Source organism: Schistocerca cancellata, chromosome 3 (assembly GCF_023864275.1).
Source record: "Schistocerca cancellata isolate TAMUIC-IGC-003103 chromosome 3, iqSchCanc2.1, whole genome shotgun sequence".
Classification (NCBI taxonomy): Eukaryota; Metazoa; Arthropoda; class Insecta; order Orthoptera; family Acrididae; genus Schistocerca; species Schistocerca cancellata.
Window position 1 is genome coordinate 365,268,077 of NC_064628.1, and position 21,579 is coordinate 365,289,655.

Consider the following 21,579-nt stretch of genomic DNA (forward strand, 5'->3'; position numbering starts at 1 on the left):
ACCACTGAGTTTTGAGTGGTACAGTGATCGGGATGCGTCGACCCCTCATGAATGGCGTCGCATTGTTTGCACTACCTGGGGATCATCATTAGCGAGTTTAGTACCGACCTGGAGAGAGAAACCATGTTTCAATATTTTGGAGCCGCACAGGTGTGTTACTGTAGGCCTCATGGTGAGGGGGCCATCAGGTATGATTTCAGGTCACGGCTGGCAGTGATTGAGGGAACTCTAACTGCACTTCGGTATGACATGGACATTATGACACTGACATCCTGCATCCTCATGTGTCACCTCACACGTGATAGTATCGCGGTACCATTTTTCAACAGGACAGTACTCGTGAAACTGCGTGACATTGAACTTTTAGAAATCTCTTTCCATCCTGTGTTGGGAAACACCTGCAATCCTAGGAAAGTCACAATCCCTTAAGCCAGCCTATTACGCCTTGCTCACCATCCATTTGCAAGGATTAGTTAAAACGGGCCAATCATAACTAGGCCGATCAAAAGCCTCCTTTCTTGAGATAACTGTGGCGCTCACAGTCACAAGCCTATAAGCCAACCTCGTGGGCCTTTCTCACTATTCGCTTACAGGGATTAGGGGAAACGGTCCCATGATATCTATACCGAACAAAAGCCTCCTTTCCTCCGATAACGGATACCAGCTCTGGCGTTCACAGTAACAAACAGGACGAGCACAAACGTCGGACAAGAAAATGTTATGTCGTGTGCTTATATTAATATAACCTGTTTCTGTGTGTGCATCATGATCTGACACTTGTATGGTAGTAAGTTCTTCATACTTGTATGAACATTTAAATATGAAGTTCAGAACCTCTGATTTCTTTCCTTTGTGCCTAAGTCCCACATTAGTCTGATGCATGTGGGTCTATGTGGAAGGATTGCATCAGTTAATTGACTTCATATTACGTAAATTGGAAGTGTAGTGGTAAAGGGGGGAGGGAGGAGGGACCTAAATGAAAGGAAAGGGAAGGAACTATTGATGTAAGCTGCATTGGGACTTTATGTGGAATCAGAGGCGACGAGTGGAAATATATGGTGGATCGGGATTCGAACCCCTGATTTCCTGCTTACTAGGCAGTTGCGCCATCCTGACACAGTGTTGATCGCAATTCCACTGAATGTTTCGCCACGTCTCCCAGCCAACGCACATTCACATCCAGCGTCACCTATCCGCAGTCCCGGTCCATATCCTCCATGCTGATTTGATGTTCCCGCGGGAGGTCGAAGGCGATTGTGCAACCGCACTTAAGATCGTTGATTCATTGCCCATTGAGGCGAATCAATTGCACGAATGCGTGGTGTCTGTTCTTTCGGACATGCATTCATTTGGCTAACTGACTTCAACACTTCTCGTTTTCTTAGCCGGCATCTAATTTTGTTTTTATTTCCACGTAGCGGTTTCCTAACTTACAAATGTTTTTTTTTTTGTTTTTTTGTTTTCCTGCGACCCTTAGTAACGATATGTATTTATTGTGGACCTTTCTATATGTATGTTCACTATTGCGAAAAATTGCTGCATATATCATATCTGCAATATCTGCTGAATTATTGGAGATCTCCTGTGGTGAGGATAGAGAAAATGTACGGGGCCACTAATTATCCTTACCATAAAAATGTGGCACGGGAGATCCCCGGAACTGCTAACTCTCCTCATCAGATTTTGTTTATTGTCAATGTCACTCTTTTCCAAAGCCCTAAAAGTGAGGCCGTCCATGACAGATCATTCCCAGTAGAAATCTGCTGCACATTCCGTTCTCTTCTCACAACACAACGGAAGAGAAGGGTTCACGCCTAACTTCTTATTCGCTTTTTAAAGTCCCCATTAGGTTCCTATTAAATTCTTCGTTCATTCAGAGATACACTCTGTTTTTGCAGTATTTGGTGTATTGTTATAAGGAAGGATAACTCACTCTTATTTCTTATTTCGAATATGACGTGAGCATCTAGAGGCTGTTTCCATAACAGACCCTCACAAAATTATAAATTGCCCAAGTCTTTTACTACGTTGAGACTTCAGAGTAATGCACTATTTTTAGTATTAACACCTTTTATTTGTATGTTTACTCATCGTATATACTTAAAATTTTTAGATGTCTCAGAAACATTTTCATAAGTGCTTTCTCATTTATTTAATTTTTTCAAATTAAGATTAAATTTGCAGTATCTCAGCCGTCTAACAGCTTACAAGCAATGACTGCACTGAAGTGGCAAACTGAACTGATTCAACAGAAATGATGCCTTTGGCGTGGGTCTCACGGTACACATAAAATAGGATTTCTTCTAGAAAAATCCCAAATGATCTATTATTCAAATTATCTAACAATATCGTTTCTGTCATTAATAATAAAAACAGATTTAATGAATTTTTTAATGAATTAAAAATTTCTTGGAAGTATAATAGAAACAAAAGTTATTTATATAGTCACCAAAATCAATTAAATAATTTTAAAAATATGGCACATCATAAGCTGCACATAAAATACGTTTGCAAATCATGTATATGTGACATTTGTCGTGTATGGTAATACACAACCGCAAGAAAAAAAAAAATAAAAACAAGACTTCGTGTGTTTATGGTGAAATTTGTACGATGATTAATTTATATGGCACTACGTTATAAAATAGAAGTACGGAAAACTATTGCTATTACTATTATTATTATGGTGAAATTTGTACGATGATTAATTTATATGGCACTACGTTATAAAATAGAAGTACGGAAAACTATTACTACGCTATGGGCTAACTTTGGATGACACAGAATTTTGATGGCGTATTAAAGCATTAAGTAATTGTGGAAAGACATGAATATCATACTTTTAATCCGAAAATGGCGTAAACATTACTCAAAATAAAGTGGTGTTTCAGACCTTTGTTATCTCAAGACGTCACCGTATAACTTGGTTTGTTATAACTTTCTTTGAATGTGTATTTTTCTGTAACTCCTGTAGGAAAAGTTTAGCACTTACTGTTATCCAATGAACTGCATTCATAGAAATATTGGTCAACCCTCTTTTATTTATATGAAACTCACAGGAGAAGCTACGTGAGTTCTTTATGCGGTAAATTGCGAAAGACGCACCAGCGCATTACTATATTGATATCAATGCTAATGTCATTCTGATGTCATTGCAGTTCATTACTATAAGAGGGAGCCAACCTGACAGCAAGTGACACGTCAATATTAGTTTGAGCCGGCAAATATATTTTCACATACCATGCCGTTATCAGGAGAAACAAAACACGTTCTACAGATCGGAGCGTGAAATGTCAGGTCCCTTAATCTGGCAGGTAGGTGGCAGGTAGGTTAAAGAATTTATAAAAGGAAATGGATTGGTTGAAGCTGGGCATAGTAGAAATTAGTGAAGTTCACTGGCAGGAGGAAAAGGTTACCTGAACAGGCGAATATAGGATTATAAATACAAATTGATTTGGATAGCACAGGTGTAGGTTCAATTACAAATAAGAAAACAGGAATGGAGATAAGCTACTATGAACAGCATAGTGAACGCATTATTGTAGCCAAGATAGACACAAAGCCGACACCGACTACAGTGATACGAATTTATATTCGAACTGGGTCCACAGATAATGAAGAGAGTGAAGAAATCTATAATGAGATAGAAAATATTATTCAGATGGTCAAGGGAGACGAACATTTGATACCGATTTGGAACTGGAATTTGATAGTAGGTAAATGAAGAGAAATAAAAACAGTATGGGAATGTGGACTGGGGAAAAGAAATGAAAGAGAAAGCCGTGTGATAGAATTTTGCACAGAGCATAATGTAATCATCGTTAACACTTGGTTTAAGAGTCATGATAGAAGGCTGTATACGTGGAAGAGGCCTGGAGACACTGAAATGTTTCACGTTGATTATACGATGGTGATACAGAGGTTTAGGAACCAGATTTTAAATTGTAAGGCATTTCTAGGGGCATATGTGGGCTCTGGCCATAATTTATTGGTCATGAACTGTAGATTAAAACTGAATAAATTGCAAACGGGTGGGAAATTAAGGAGATGGAACCTGGATAAACTAAAAGAATGAGAGGCTGTTGTGAGTTTCAGAGGAAAAATCAGGGAAAGATTGACAAGAACAGGGGAAAGGAATACTGTAGAAGAAGAATGGGTAGCTTTGATAGGTGAAATAGTGAAGGCAGCAGAGGATCAGAAAGTAAAAAGACGAGGGCTGGTAGAAATTCTGGGATAACGAGACAGATATTTAATTCAACTAATGAAAGGAGAAAATTTAAAAATGTAATAAATGAAGCAGCCGAAAGGGAATACGAAAGGCTAAAATATGAGATTGACAGGAAGTGCAAAACGTCTAAGCTGGAATGGTTAGAGGACAAACACAAGGATTTGGAACTACATATCACTACGGGAAACACAGATGGAAAATTAAAGAGGCCTTTGGAGGAAAGAGAAAAAGCTGAATATCAAGAGCTCAGATGCAAAAACAGTCCTAAGCAAAGAAGGAAAAGCTGAAAGGTGGAAGGAGTACGTAGAGGGTCTGTGCTAGTGAGATGTACTTGAGGGTAATATTATAGAAATTGAAGAGGACGTAGATGAAGATGAGATGGGAATATGACACTATGTGAATAATTCGACAAAGTTCGGAAAGATCTAAGTACAAAGAAGGTCACTGGAATAGTGGGAGAGCCAGTCGTAACAAAACTCTTCCATCTCGTGAGCAAGACACATGAAACAGGTGAAAGACCCTCAGATTTCAAGAATATAATAATTCCAATTTCAAAGAAAGCAGATTCTGCAAGATGTGAATATTATCGAATTATCAGTTTAATAAGTCATGTTTGCAAAATACTGACACGAGTTTTATACAGAAGAATAGAAAAACTGGTAGAAGCCGACCTCGGAAAAGATCAGCATGGATTCTGGAGAAATTTAGGAACATGCGGGACAATACTAACCCTACGACTTCGGCTGATGATGGCCGAAGTAGAGAGGATGTAAACTGTAGACTAGCGAACGCATGACGAGCGTTCTGAAGAAGAGAAATTTGTGAACATAGAATATAGACTTAAGTGTTAGGAAGTATTTTCTGAAGGTTGAAACATGGACGAAAGACAGTTCACATAAGAAGAGATCAGATGATTTTGAGATACGGTGCTACACAAGAATGCTGAAACCTAGATGGGTAGATCACGCGACTAATTAGGAAGTACTGAACAGAATTAGAGAGCAAAGAAATTTGTGGCAGAACCTTTCTATAAGAAGGATTGGTAGGACTCATTCTGAGACTTCAAGGGTTCATGAGTTTAATATTGAACGGTAGTGTGGGGGATAAAAATCGTAGAGGGACACTAAGGGTTGAACACAGCAAGCAGATTCAGAAGAATGTAAGTTGCAATAGTTACTTGGAGATGAAGACGCTTGGGCGGAGTAGAGTAGCATGAAGAGCTGAATCAAATCTGTCTTCGGACTGAAGACCACGACAACATGTAGAATCGGCTCAAATTCTCACAACAACGAGATCCTGTTATTCGAATGTAGAACGCAGAACACAATTTATTACATAGTGATCACAGATAAGTTTCGGCACCTATAGCAGCTGAAGATACCTTGGACAAAATATTTATTTTTTCTACGATTATTTGGATTTTACCTTGTGCAAGTATTACAACGAGCATTACTAATACATAATTTCCCACACGTAACAATGTATACGTCTGTGCTCATGAAGCCATTTTTCGGTACGTGGAAAGGTTACCTTGGAGTCACTACAATTTTCTTTGTCCTGTCCTGATTACGAATGGTGCGCGGGTCGAACATGTGTCGATAATCCTACGTATTAGCTCGAATCCAACCATCTACGTTCGACGAAATGTTCGTAAGAGGGCTGATGCACCTTGGAACCTAGGCTCTTTTCACAACAAACCTCTCCGTTAAGCACGTATTTTTATAGCGTCTGCCACTGGATAATTAATGAGTATCAATTAATGAGTATCTCCGTAATGCTCCCGCGCTTACTAATCGTACTCACGGTAGGACGGGCCCCTTTCTTTGGACCATCTCTTACTCCTCCACTAATTCTACCACGTAAGACGTCAGACAGACGAACACACTTTAGAAGCTACCAGCTCCGTGGGTGAAGTATATGAGTACCAGACTACAATATGCTTACGCTTGAACTAGTTTTATGTGTTATTTCCAGTTTTGGTCACTCTGGACTATTATACCCAAACGTATTTCTTGGTTCGTACTGTTTTCTGTGACTTTTGTCGCCAATAGGGCACTGAACAATGGTTGCTCTTTCCATCTATTCACATGTAATACTTTACAGTTATATAGCCGCGCGGAGTGGCCGCGTACTTTGAGGCGTCATGTAACGGATTGCGCGGCCCCTCCCGCCAGATGTTCGAGTCCTCCATTGAGCATGGGTGTATGTGTTGTTCGTAGCATAAGAAAGTTTAAATAGTGTTTAAGTCTAGGGACCGATGACCTCAGCAGTTTGGTCCCATAGGAATTCACACACATCAACAGTTTACACTTTTAGGGCCATTTGCCAGACTATGTACCGCGCCGAACTCCTCTGTGTGGCTTCCTCTGTACTTTTTTCACATATGCAGGGTGACAATTATTGAACTATATGAAATAAAATCGATAACTTCTGAGCGTTTTGCGTTAGGACGTTCAGATTGCACGGTTGGCCGCAGGGTATGATGGGATTTAGTATGCGCTGTATGGTTTGGTTTAGCGACGAAGCCCACTTTTATATGGACTGGTTCGTCAATACGCAAAAGTGGCGCTTTTGAGTGAATCAGAATCCGTATTTCCCGATCGAAAATTCTCTTCACCCTCAGCAGCTAACTGTGTGGTGTGCAATGTCCAGTCACGGAATAGTCGGTGCGATATTCCATGATGGCACTGTTATTACTGAACGTTGTGTGAAAGTTGTGGAAGGGGATTTCATCCCCATTATCCAAAGTGACCCTGATTTTGACAAGTTGTGGTTCATGCAAGACGGAGCTCGACCCCATCGAAGCAGGAGAGTGTCTGATATCCTGAAGGAGCACTCTGCGGACCGCATTCTCGCTCTGGAGTACCCAGAGGCCACTGGCATATGCCCCGATTGGCCGCCATATTCTCCGGATCTGAACACAGGCGACTCCTTTCTATGGTGCTATATTAAAGACAACATGTACAGCAACAACGCTTAAACCACTGCTGAGCTGAAAACAACCATTCAGGTGATAGTCGACGGTATCGGTGTTCTGACACTTCTGCGGGTCATGCACACTTTCGCTATTCGACTGCGCCATACCATCGCCAATGATGGCAGGCAAATCGAAGAAGTTATAATCTGTATCCGAATATCTGTAGTGACGTTTACATGTTGAATAAAACGAGTGTACGCCGTAGCTGGTAACTAATTTACGTTTTTTATGTGGTTTCTTCATGTAGTTTAATAACTCTCTCTCTCTCTCTCTCCCTCCCTCACACACACACACACACACACACACACACACACACACACACACACACACACACACGTATCATCATCATCATCATCATCATTTAAGACTGAATATGCCTTTCAGCGTTCAGTCTGGAGCATATCCCCCCTTATACAGTTCCTTCATGATCCCCTTTTCAGTGGTAACATTGGTGCCTCTTCCGATGTTAAACCTATTACTTCAAAATCATTCTTAACCGACTCCAGGTACCTTCTCCTCGGTCTGCCCCGACTCCTCCTACCCTCTACTGCTGACTCCATGAGCCTCTTGGGTAACCTTGCTTCTCCCATGCGTGTAATATGACCCCACCATCTAAGCCTGTTCGCCCTGACTGCTACATCTATAGAGTTCATTCCCAGTTTTTCTTTGATTTCCTCATTGTGGACACCCTCCTGCCATTGTTCCCATCTACTAGTACCCGCAATAATCCTAGCTACTTTCATATCCGTAACCTCAACCTTGTTGATAAGGTAACCTGAATCCACCCAGCTTTCGCTCCCATACAACAAAGTTGGTCCAAAGATTGAACGGTGCACAGATAACTTAGCCTTGGTACTGACTTCCTTCTTGCAGAAGAGAGTAGATCGTAGCTGAGCGCTCACTGCATTAGCTTTGCTACACCTCGCTTCCCGTTCTTTCACTATGTTGCCATCCTGTGAGAATATGCATCCTAAGTACTTGAAACCGTCCACCAGTTCTAACTTTGTTCCTCCTATTTGGCACTCAATCCGTTTATATTTCTTTCCCACTGACATTACTTTCGTTTTGAAGATGCTAATCTTCATACCATAGTCCTTACATTTCTGATCTAGCTCTGAAATATTACTTTGCAAACTTTCAATCGAATCTGCCATCACAACTAAGTCATCCGCATATGCAAGACTGCTTATTTTGTGTTCACATATCTATCTTAATCTCTCACACACACACACACACACACACACACACACACATATATATATATATATATATATATATATATATATATATATATATATATATATATATATATATATTAGTGCTCCTTCCACTAGCGTATATATATATATATATATATATATAGTGGAAGGAGCACTAAAATATTTTCATGACTATTCAGTTTGAATCATGACTGTCCGTTCAGGGCTGCAGTGACTACAAAAATGAGAATCCTTTACTGAGTTAGTAACTTCACTGAGTGTACCATATTACATTTGATGCGCTTGTGATTTGTGAAGTAACAAGATACTTTTCATTTGCTCTGTGACAGTAAGTCATAACTAGGTCAAAAATGTAGTCGTCAAGAAGTTCCTGTTACACGTTCAGAGCAGGCTCTCAGAGAGATTCATTATTTATATCCGAAATAAACAGCAAAAAGCCATCGTTAAATATGCGTTCAGCTGCTCTACTACCTAGAGTAGTAGATAACGGTACGGATCATATCATGACCAAAATTAGAAATATGTGATCTCTTCTTCTTTACTCCTTACGTGATCAGTTCTATAGGACCGCGTGCAGCTAAAAGGCCCCTCTTCCACTGCAATCTGTTTCCTACTTTCTACCGCCAATCACCCTCTATATCGGTCTACAGAAAATGCTTATGGATGCCCTCTTGCCACTTCTCTCTGGTCCTATCTTGTGGTATTCCTCCGCGGGGAAGAAAATCCACGTATTTCAAAGCCCATCGATGTTTATTCAGCCGATCGAAATGACTTGTCCATACAAGTTGTTCGATTCTCATCAGGTGCACAGTATTTGGATTGTTGTAGAACTCACCCACTTAACAGTTACACCGGATCGTGTAATCCCCAACAATCTCATCTCGTGTCGGGCCATAGATATTCCTTAAGACTTTCTGCTCGGAAACGAGAAAACTTTGTAATTATTTCTTTTTTTCGGACACTCTGCGTTTTTCAACCATACGGATTGGGTCAGAGTTTTGTAAAGCTGGGGTATGATATTTGTTATGAGACTGTGCGATTTCAAAACTTGACTTCAGATTGCAGTAAGATCAGGTTACGAAAATGGTTCAAATGGCTCTGAGCACTATGGGACTTAACTGCTGAGGTCATCAGTCCCCTACAACTTAGAGCTAATTAAACCTAACTAACCTAAGAACATGACACACATCCATGCCCGAGGCAGGATTCGAACCTGCGACCGTAGCAGTCGCGCAGTTCCAGAACGTAGCGCCTAGAACCGCTCGGCCACTCCAGCCGGCTATCAGGTTACGGCTTTGACCGTTGCTTTGATCTCTGCCTCATTCTAAACGCATATAGGGTCCATTGTTGATACCCTAACACAACAGGCTACAAATATTGGATGAGATTAAGGAATTATCGAAACTGAATGAATGTTGTTATTGTGGTCTTCAGTCCTGAGACTGGTTTGATGCAGCTCTCCATGCTACTCTATCCCGTGCAAGCTTCTTCATCTCCCAGTACCTACTGCAATCTACATCCTTCTGAATCTGCATAGTGTATTCATCTCTTGGTCTCCCCCTACGATTTTTACCCTCCATGCTGCCCACGAATACTAAATTAGTGATCCCTTGATACCTCAGAATATGTCCTACCAACCGATCCCTTCTTCTAGTCAAGTTGTGCCACAAACTCCTCCCAAATTCTGTGCAGTACGTCCTCATAGTTATGTGATCTACCGATCTAGTCCTCAGTATTCTTCTGCAGCACCACATTTCGAAAGCTTCTATTCTCTTCTTGTGCCAACTATTTATCGTCCATGGCTATGCTCCATACAAATACTTTCAGAAACGACTTCCTGACGCTTAAATCTATACTCGATGTTAGCAAATTTCTCTTCTTCAGAAACGCTTTCCTTGCCATAGCCAGTCTACATTTTATATCCTCTCTACTTCGAGCATCCTCAGTTATTTTGCTCCCCAAATAGCAAAACTCATTTACTATTTTAAGAGTCTCATTTCCTACTCTAATTCCCTCAGCACCATCCGATTTAATTCGACTACATTCCATTATCCTTGTTTTGCTTTTGTTGATGTTCATCTTATATCCTCCTTTGAAGACACTGTCCATTCTGTTCAACTGCTCTTCCTGGTCCTTTGCTGCCTCTGACAGAATTACAATGTCATCAGCGAACGTCAAAGTTTTTATTTCGTCTCTATGGATTTTAATACCTACTCCGAATTTTTCTTTTGTTTCCTTTACTGCTTGCTCAATATACAGATTGAATAACATCAGTGAGGGGCTACAACCCTGTCTCACTCCCTTCCCAACTGCTGCTTCCCTTTCATGCACCTCGACTCTTATAACTGCCATCTGGTTTCTGTGTAAATTGTAAATAGCCTTTCGCTCCCTGTATTTTACCACGGTCACCTTTAGAATTTGAAAGAGTTTATTACAGGCAACATTGTCAAAGGCCTTCTCTAAGTCTACAAATGCTAGAAACGTAGGTTTGCCTTTCCTTAATCTTTCTTCTAAGAAAAGTCTTAGGGTTAGTATTGCCTCACGTGTCGGCTTCTGCCAGTTTTTCCATTCGTCTGTAAAGAATTCGCGTAAGTATTTTGCAGTCGTGACTTATTAAACTGATAGTTCGGTAATTTTCACATCTGTCAACACCTGCTTTCTTTGGGATTGGAATTCTTCTTCTTGAAGTCTGAGGGTATTTAGCCTGTCTCATACATCTTGCTCACCAGATGGTAGAGTTTTGTTGTGAATACTGAGTAAAATCTGTGGGTAGAATACCTGGAGAGCACACACTCTTTATCCTTTCTTTTATCATCGAAGTATATCCATATTTCAGTAGTTCCCTCAAAGAGAAAGAATTCAGCAGATGCTCTATAGATACTTTTTTGCAACATGCTTGGGTAGAAGGCATCTCTTAACGGCTAAAATTACATTTATCTCCAGTACTTAAAACTGCAAACCTACAGTATTAGTGGAGAGGTGCTTCTACGTCTAGATCTACATACATATTCCACAAGTCATCGTACGGCGCGTGGCAGTGGTATCCTATACCGCTACTGGTGATTCCCTTTCCTGTTCCACTACAGATAGAAGGAGGGAAAAGGACTGTTTACACGCCTCCGTGTAAGCCCTAATTTCTCGTGTCTTATGTTCGTGGTCCTTGCACGAAATGTATATTAGCGGCAGTCAAATTAAGCTTCACATGCCGGTTCTCTAATTTTTTATCAACAGCGTTCCTCGAAAAGAATGTAACCTTCCCTCCAGGGATTACCGTTTGAGATCCCGAAGCATCTCGTAACACTCGCGTGTTGCTCGAAGCTACTGGTAACGAATTTAACAGCGTGCCTCAGAAATCCTCTGATGTCTTCCTTTAGTCCGATCTGGTACGGATCCAAAGCACTCGAGAAGTGGCTAAGAATATGTGACACTAGCCTCATATATGCGGTCTCGTTTACTGATGAACCGCACTGTCCCAAAATTCTCCCAATATACCGAAGTTAACTATTCGCCTTCTCTACCACAATCCTCACATGGTCGTTCCATTTCACGTCGCTTTGCAACGTTATGCTCAGGTATTTAAAAGACGCGACTGTGTGAAGCACGACACTTCTATTGCTGTTTTCAAACATTACAAGTATGTTTACCCTACTCATCCGCATTAACTTGCATTTTTCTACATTCATCATACCAACTAGAAACTTTTCTAATTCATCTTGTATACTCCTACAGTCACTCAGCTTCGTCACTTCCTGTACACCACAGCATCATCGGCAAACAACCGCAGATTTCAGCCCACCCTGTCCGCCAAACCATTTATGTATATAGAAAATACTATTGGTCCTATTACAGTGCCCTGGGGCACACCTGACGATACCCTTGCCTCTGATGAACACTTTCCGTCGAGCACAACATACTGGGTTCTGTTACCTCAAACGTCTTCGAGCCACCCACATATCTGGTAACCGATTCCATATGCTCGTACCTTCCTTAACAGCCAGCAGTGACGCACAGCGTCAAATTCTCTGCGAAACACTAGAAATATGGCATCTGCTTGTTGTCCTTGATCCATAGTTTGCAGAGTATCGTGTGACAGAAAGGGCAAGTTGATTTTCGCACGAGCGTTGCTTTCTAAAACCGTGCTGATATGTACACATAAGATTCTCGGATTCAAACCTATATTTTTATATTTCAGCTGAGAATATGTTCAAGTATTCTGCTCAAACTGATATTAGGTACATTGGTCTGTAATTGTGACAGTCCGTTCTTTTACCCTCTAGCCATGCTTGACACAGTCGTGTCGATTATATATGTAGACGTAGCGTTGCTAAGTAACACGAAATGAAACGAGCAAAGAAGGACTGTAGCAGGGAAGGCCAATGGTCCACTTCAGTTTATTGGGTGACTTTTAGGAAAGTGTACCGGGTTTACAACGGAGATCGCATAGAGAACGCTAGTGCAACCCGTTTTTGAGTACTGCTCAGGTGCTTGGGATCCCTATCAGGTGGAATTAAAGGAAGATGTCGAAGCAGTTAATGGGCGTACTGCTAGAGTTGTTACTGTTAAGTTCGAACAACATAGGAGTATTACGGAGATGCTTCGTGAACTGCTATGGGAACCCATGTAAGAAAGAGGATGGTTTTTACACGAAACACTATTGAGACAATGTAGACAACTGGTGTGTGCAGCTGACTACAGAACGATTCTATAGCTGCCAGTATACATTTCGTAGAATGACCACGAAGATACGAAAAGATAAATTAAGACTCGTACGGAGATATATAGTAATGGCTTTTCCTTTGCCTCATTTGAGAGTAGAGTAGGAAGGTAAACGACGAAATGGTGCAAAGTACTCTCCGCTATGTACCGTACGGCAGTCTGCGCAATATTTATCTAGATGTAGGCGTAGAATAGATGGTGGAGTTCATCTACGCTAGAGGAAAACTACATAGGAATTCAACCAATCGAAGGTTGTTGATGTATATTCTATTGACGAATATTCCATCTAAATTATCTCATGTTAAGAGACTGACAACTTCGTTTAGGGCTGGTAAGAACTCTTTTGAAGATATGATATACCACGATTACCTAGAAATTCTCAATTTATCACTATCCCGATTAACAATGAACGATTTTAGAGAGATTTTGAGGTTTGTGGTAAATTCCTATGGGATCAAACTGCTGAGATCATCGGTCCCTAGGCTTACACATTATTCATTCTAACTTAAACTAACTTACGCTAAGGACAACATACGCACACCCATGCCCGTGGGAGATCTCGAACCTCCGACGGGGGAAGCCACGCGAACCGTGGCAAGGCGCTTGAGACCGCGCGGCTGCATTTTAGAGCACTAACATATACACTCCTGGAAATGGAAAAAAGAACACATTGACACCGGTGTGTCAGACCCACCATACTTGCCCCGGACACTGCGAGAGGGCTGTACAAGCAATGATCACACGCACGGCACAGCGGACACACCAGGAACCGCGGTGTTGGCCGTCGAATGGCGCTAGCTGCGCAGCATTTGTGCACCGCCGCCGTCAGTGTCAGCCAGTTTGCCGTGGCATACGGAGCTCCATCGCAGTCTTTAACACTGGTAGCATGCCGCGACAGCGTGGACGTGAACCGTATGTGCAGTTGACGGACTTTGAGCGAGGGCGTATAGTGGGCATGCGGGAGGCCGGGTGGACGTACCGCCGAATTGCTCAACACGTGGGGCGTGAGGTCTCCACAGTACATCGATGTTGTCGCCAGTGGTCGGCGGAATGTGCACGTGCCCGTCGACCTGGAACCGGACCGCAGCGACGCACGGATGCACGCCAAGACCGTAGGATCCTACGCAGTGCCGTAGGGGACCGCACCGCCACTTCCCAGCAAATTAGGGACACTGTTGCTCCTGGGGTATCGGCGAGGACCATTGGCAACCGTCTCCATGAAGCTGGGCTACGGTCCCGCACACCGTTAGGCCGTCTTCCGCTCACGCCCCAACATCGTGCAGCCCGCCTCCAGTGGTGTCGCGACAGGTGCGAATGGAGACGTGTCGTCTTCAGCGATGAGAGTCGCTTCTGCCTTGGTGCCAATGATGGTCGTATGCGTGTTTGGCGCCGTGCAGGTGAGCGCCACAATCAGGACTGCATACGACCGAGGCACCCAGGGCCAACACCCGGCATCATGGTGTGGGGAGCGATCTCCTACACTGGCCGTACACCACTGGTGATCGTCGAGGGGACACTGAATAGTGCACGGTACATCCAAACCGTCATCGAACCCATCGTTCTACCATTCCTAGACCGGCAAGGGAACTTGCTGTTCCAACAGGACAATGCACGTCCGCATGTATCCCGTGCCACCCAACGTGCTCTAGAAGGTGTAAGTCAACTACCCTGGCCAGCAAGATCTCCGGATCTGTCCCCCATTGAGCATGTTTGGGACTGGATGAAGCGTCGTCTCACGCGGTCTGCACGTCCAGCACGAATGCTGGTCCAACTGAGGCGCCAGGTGGAAATGGCATGGCAAGCCGTTCCACAGGACTACATCCAGCATCTCTACGATCGTCTCCATGGAAGAATAGCAGCCTGCATTGCTGCGAAAGGTGGATATACACTGTACTAGTGCCGACATTGTGCATGCTCTGTTGCCTGTGTCTATGTGCCTGTGGTTCTGTCAGTGTGATCATGTGATGTATCTGACCCCAGGAATGTGTCAATAAAGTTTCCCCTTCCTGGGACAATGAATTCACGGTGTTCTTATTTCAATTTCCAGGAGTGTACAATACTCAATATTCTAACGTAAGTGCCGTATTTCATAATGACTGTTTGTGCAGATTTTGTTCAGACTGTGTCAAAAGCTGTTACAAATTTTGCGTTCCAGAGAAAACGGTAATTCATAGTCGTAGCACTGTGATATGTTCGGTGATGCCTGAGTCTTTTCTTAGGCTCCAACTTCTTCTGAAGCCTGCTTGTCCTTATGGATCACTGCCTGTTTTATAAGCTGTTGGTGATAATTTTAGTGAATATTATGTACAGCAAGCAGTGAAGGCCAATTTCTCTGCAGGTTTTATGGCTTTGAGTGGATGGTGGGAGGACACAATGAATATTTGGAAACAAAAACAAAATAAAACAGTAAGAGATGGAAGTGGAAACGAAAACTTACATTTCCCAGACGTCATGTTTAATCAGTTAAGATAACAGATACCAAATTAAGTATGGAAATTTGTAACACCACGCGTTATGAAGCCAGTTGGGAACGTCTCGTGCTGTGACATATGCATCGACAGCTGCACAAGGCCTGGGACAAAGGATAGTCATGTGGAAATTAAGTAACAAACTAGGCTACATATTTGGGCTCCTTTGATGATCAGCAACCCGCTAGCGTATTCGTGATTTACATACCAGTTTTATTGCGAAGTATCTAGAAATTCAAATGGAAATTAAGGCATAACAGAAAGTTCAAAGAAGAAAGGAACACTGTAACGATAATTAACAACTTACAGGGGGACCGAAATCTCTAAATAGATTTAGCCTGGCGTCATTTTGAGAGGAATTGATAATTTTTTTCAAGATGACGGCAACTGTTAAAAAAATTCAAGTTCGAACTGAGTGTCTTCTTTTTCATGAGACAGGCGGGAAAGCTCACCGTTCCAATGACTGGGATGATGCCAGGGCAGTGAACCTCTGGGCAGAAAGAAGTGGTCCAGCAAGTGAGAACTAGCTGCTTGCCCACCCAACACACTTTTTGGGGACGTCCGTTCCTCTTCAAATGGACTCGCTACTGTGGTATTTATTAAGGCAGTATCCACAGCCTAAGAGAAGTTCAAACACGTTGCATTATACCCATGTCACTGCTTTCCACGTTAATTCTTCGTGACGATTTTCTTAAAGTGCGCCGTACTCCCCAACGGTACAATTGTTGTTTAAGTCTATATCTGCACCTGGACACGTCCTACTATTCGGTATCTGATTTCGGAATCTTTGTCTCACCATGACGTACCCATCTGGTTTAGTCCGCGCAAAATACCGTAGCTGGTAGATGCGCAGTCGGCAGGGCACCTGTGCGGAGAATGGTAGTGGTGGGGATTAGGGGCAGGCGCTAGGGGAAATACCGAGGGCTGGAGGGGAAGTGCCGTTCCAAACTAAAGCCTGAGCTCTAATATATATATATATATATATATTTTTTGGGTATATTAAGTGGAGCCCCTTCACATATACATTTGCTTTGTGACCATACAAAAAGAGCTGTTACCTCTGCTTTGGTAAGTATCTAAAAATAATTCAGCTGAAAATGCAGCGATTTATTGTCACATGGCCTGTTAACCATTTGTAACTTTCAGAGAAGCATCACCAGTGGCGGATTCTCAGCAAAACCCTACACATTAATTTGTTTCCATGTTAAAATTATTTGCTTCTTGTGCCCAAACACAGCAGAATGTATGTAAACTAAACTCATTAACATGTTGTGCAGATACAGTTGCGAGAGAATTCTGAAACAGCAGTTCATTAAATTTGTTAAGTGAAGAAATCAGGAAATGTAAGGTCAGTAGTTTATGAAAAGGCACATACTGTGTAATTCCTCAATTCTTTTGTACGCAAACCCATAGTATTTCTCATTTCACCAGCTACCGATGGCGCATAAAAATTAAATTTTTCATTAAAAAGACTGTAGTTAGTGGGAAAACACGGTAGATAATGAAGTTTCGCATAGTAAAAATGTGGAAAAATACTCTGTTTTTTTGCGTGTTGATCATTTGCCAAAATCTCTTTTCGATATATCAACTCGTTTATGAAATATGAGGAATGCTATGGATATTTCACTCTGATTTTATTGCTGGCGTGACGCCATCGCAAATGAGCGTGTTAGATCAATTTTCGCGAGATCAGTGACAATAGAAACCTCCACCAAGTGTAATGAAAAATTCAACATGTTAGCCAAATTTCATACACAGCAACATATTATGTAATATACTCAAAACGCAAAATCATAGCGACCCCGATTTCTCATTGCAAACTTTTTCGAATTTCTCGTTGGGCCTTACTTCGAAGTAAATATCACGGTAACTGTGACCATCAACGAAATGACCCTGACATATAAAGCTACAACTAACGCAAAAAAGAAATTTTTATACAGAATAGTTTCCACAAAATCGTTTGAGAAATATTGCGTGTGAGCGCCTCAATTCTGCCATCGCCGACCGGCCGAAAGATGGCAAACACTGTCGGTCTCTCATTCTCAACAAACGAATGAACTCGCCCAGCCGTTTGGACGAAAATTGGCCACTGTGCATAGGCCACCATATCCTGCACGGACTCTTTACCTTGCTGTGTACCATGACCTTTTGCAGATCCTCTAGTGATTTTTGAAGAGTATTTGGTATTACGAGCTGAAGTTTGCTGCAGAACCCAGTTAGGTCTGAAACTGGGAGTTGCGCCGATTTCTCAGCACCAATACTAACCTCATATCTCAACAATCCATCCAGCTGCGCTAATCATTCACAGCACTGAGGACCCAACCTGATTGTGACTATTGCTAGCTAAGATTGCAGCATACTGTAGCTGACAGACAGTGAAGCAATAATTGCACTTCATATAACATAGTCATCGGTTTTCTATTAAAATGGGACAAATTGTAAAATGAGATAACTAATATACAAATTGAAGTTTTCTTGAGACACTTGAGTTTTCTGCTGAAGCAATGAATAAAAATTTGTATCGTGGCTGGGACTTGAACCCAGGCTTCCTTGCATATTTTTGTTTCGGTTGATCTCATTTTGTTTGTTAATGTTCGTTGTATTTGTTCGGGGCGGGCGTTACATGACGCTTGTTTAAGTACAATACTGGCCATTAAAATTGCTACACCACGAAGATGATGCGCTACAGACGCGAAATATAACCGACAGGAAGAAGATGCTGGGAAATGCAAATGATTAGCTTTTCAGAGCATTCACACAAGGTTGGCGCCAGTAGCAACACCTACAACGTGCTGACATGAGGAAAGTTTACAACCGATTTCTCAAACACAAACAGCACATGCCTGACGAAACGTTCTTGTGATGCCGACTTTGATAAAGGTCAGATTGTAGCCTATCGCGATTGCGGTTTATCGTATCGTGACATCGCTGCTCGCATTGGTCGAGATCCAATGACTGTTAGCAGAATATGGAATCGGTGGGTTCAGGATGGTGATACGGAACGCCGTGGTGGATCCCAACGGCCTTGTTTCACTAGCAGTCGAAATGACAGGCATCTTATCCGCATGGCTGTAACGGATCGTGCAGCCACTTCTCGATCCCTGAGTCAACAGATGGGGACGCTTGCAAGACAGCAACCATCTACACGAACAGTTCGTTGACGTTTGCAGCAGCATTGACTATCAGCTCAGAGACCATGACTGCGGTTACCCTTGACGCTGCATCAGAGACAGGAGCACATGCAATGGTGTACTCAACGACGAACCTGGGTGCACGAAAGGCAAAACGTCATTTTTTCGGATGAATCCCGGTTCTGTTTACAGCATCATGATGGTCGCATCCGTGTTTGGCGACATCGCGGTGAACGCACATTGGAAGCGTGTATGCGTCATCGCCATACTGGCGTATCACCCGGCGTTATGGTATGATGTGCCATTGGTTACACGTCTCGGTCACCTCTTGTTCGCATTGACGGCACTTTGAACAGTTGGTGTTACATTTCAGATGTGTTACGACCCGTGGCTCTACCCTTCATTCGATCCCTGCGAAACCCTATATTTCAGTATGGTCCTGTACGGGCCTTTCTGGATACAGAAAATGTTCGACTGCTGCCCTGCCCAGCACAATCTCCAGATCTCTCACCAATTGAAAACGTCTGGTCAATGTTGGCCGAGGAACTGGCTCGTCACAATACGCCAGTCACTACTCTTGATGAGTTGTGGTATCGTGTTGAAGCTGCGTGGGCAGCTGTACTTGTACATGCCATCCACGCTCTGTTTTACTCAATGCCCAGGCGTATCAAGGCCGTTATTACGGCCAGAGGTGATTGTTCTGGCTACTGATTTCTCAGGATCTATGCACCCAAATTGCGTGAAAATGTAATCACATGTCAGTTCTAGTATAATATATTTGTTCAATGAATACCCGTTTATCATCCGCATTTCTTCTTGGTGTAGCGATGTTAATGGCCAGTAGTGTACATTGTTGGTCCATTAACTCAGTTCAAATGGTTCAAATGGCTCTGAGCTCTATGGGACTTAACATCTGTTGTCATCAGTCCCCTAGAACTTAGAACTACGTAAACCTAACTAACCTAAGGACATCACACACATCCATGCCCGAGGCAGGATTCGAACCTGCGACCGTAGCAGTCTCGCGGTTCCGGACTGAGCGCCTAGAACCGCTAGACCACCGCGGCCGGCCATTAACTCAGTTTTTTTTTTTTTTATTATAGAGGGCATATTCCCTTCTGACCTAACACGCGGAGCTACCGTGCCGAGAATATTATGCAGCAATCCTAGGTACTACACTAGAGCAGCAGTGGCATAATGGCTAGCATGGGTGGTTCCAAGTCCTGGCTGTGGCACAAATTTTAATTCATTTCTTCAGCTTCCAACATTATCATAGATAAAGATGAGACTCAAATATCTCAAAGAAATTTTAATTTTAATACCTACACTCCTGGAAATTGAAATAAGAACACCGTGAATTCATTGTCCCAGGAAGGGGAAACTTTATTGACACATTCCTGGGGTCCGATACATCACATGATCACACTGACAGAACCACAGGCACATAGACACAGGCAACAGAGCATGCACAATGTCGGCACTAGTACAGTGTATATCCACCTTTCGCAGCAATGCAGGCTGCTATTCTCCCATGGAGACGATCGTAGAGATGCTGGATGTAGTCCTGTGGAACGGCTTGCCATGCCATTTCCACCTGGCGCCTCAGTTGGACCAGCGTTCGTGCTGGACGTGCAGACTGCGTGAGACGACGCTTCATCCAGTCCCAAACATGCTCAATGGGGGACAGATCCGGAGATATTGCTGGCCAGGGTAGTTGACTTACACCTTCTAGAGCACGTTGGGTGGCACGAGATACATGCGGACGTGCATTGTCCTGTTGGAACAGCAAGTTCCCTTGCCGGTCTAGGAATGGTAGAACGATGGGTTCGATGACGGTTTGGATGTACCGTGCACTATTCAGTGTCCCCTCGACGATCACCAGTGGTGTACGGCCAGTGTAGGAGATCGCTCCCCACACCATGATGCCGGGTGTTGGCCCTGTGTGCCTCGGTCGTATGCAGTCCTGATTGTGGCGCTCACCTGCACGGCGCCAAACACGCATACGACCATCATTGGCACCAAGGCAGAAGCGACTCTCATCGCTGAAGACGACACGTCTCCATTCGTCCCTCCATTCACGCCTGTCGCGACCCCACTGGAGGCGGGCTGCACGATGTTGGGGCGTGAGCGGAAGACGGCCTAACGGTGTGCGGGACCGTAGCCCAGCTTCATGGAGACGGTTGCGAATGGTCCTCGCCGATGCCCCAGGAGCAACAGTGTCCCTAATTTGCTGGGAAGTGGCGGTGCGGCCCCCTACGGCACTGCGTAGGATCCTACGGTCTTGGCATGCATCCGTGCGTCGCTGCGGTCCGGTCCCAGGTCGACGGGCACGTGCACCTTCCGCCGACCACTGGCGACAACATCGATGTACTGTGGAGACCTCACGCCCCACGTGTTGAGCAATTCGGCGGTACGTCCACCCGGCCTCCCGCATGCCCACTATACGCCCTCGCTCAAAGTCCGTCAACTGCACATACGGTTCACGTCCACGCTGTCGCGGCATGCTACCAGTGTTAAAGACTGCGATGGAGCTCCGTATGCCACGGCAAACTGGCTGACACTGACGGCGGCGGTGCACAAATGCTGCGCAGCTAGCGCCATTCGACGGCCAACACCGCGGTTCCTGGTGTGTCCGCTGTGCCGTGCGTGTGATCATTGCTTGTACAGCCCTCTCGCAGTGTCCGGAGCAAGTATGGTGGGTCTGACACACCGGTGTCAATGTGTTCTTTTTTCCATTTCCAGGATTGTATAAATCACCTACACCTGAGATACTGGATCTCTCCATTGTGTCCAATGTTGGGGTGGTATTCCAATACGACAGAGCCTCGGCAATAGTGGT

General features: G+C 43.5%; 1 protein-coding gene across 1 annotated transcript in view; it reads left to right on the forward strand.

Moving 5' to 3' along the window:
* Nucleotides 1-21,579, forward strand: part of LOC126175053 (serine/threonine-protein phosphatase rdgC) — a 1,927,531-nt gene that overhangs the window by 1,898,542 nt on the left and 7,410 nt on the right. The window lies entirely within an intron of this gene.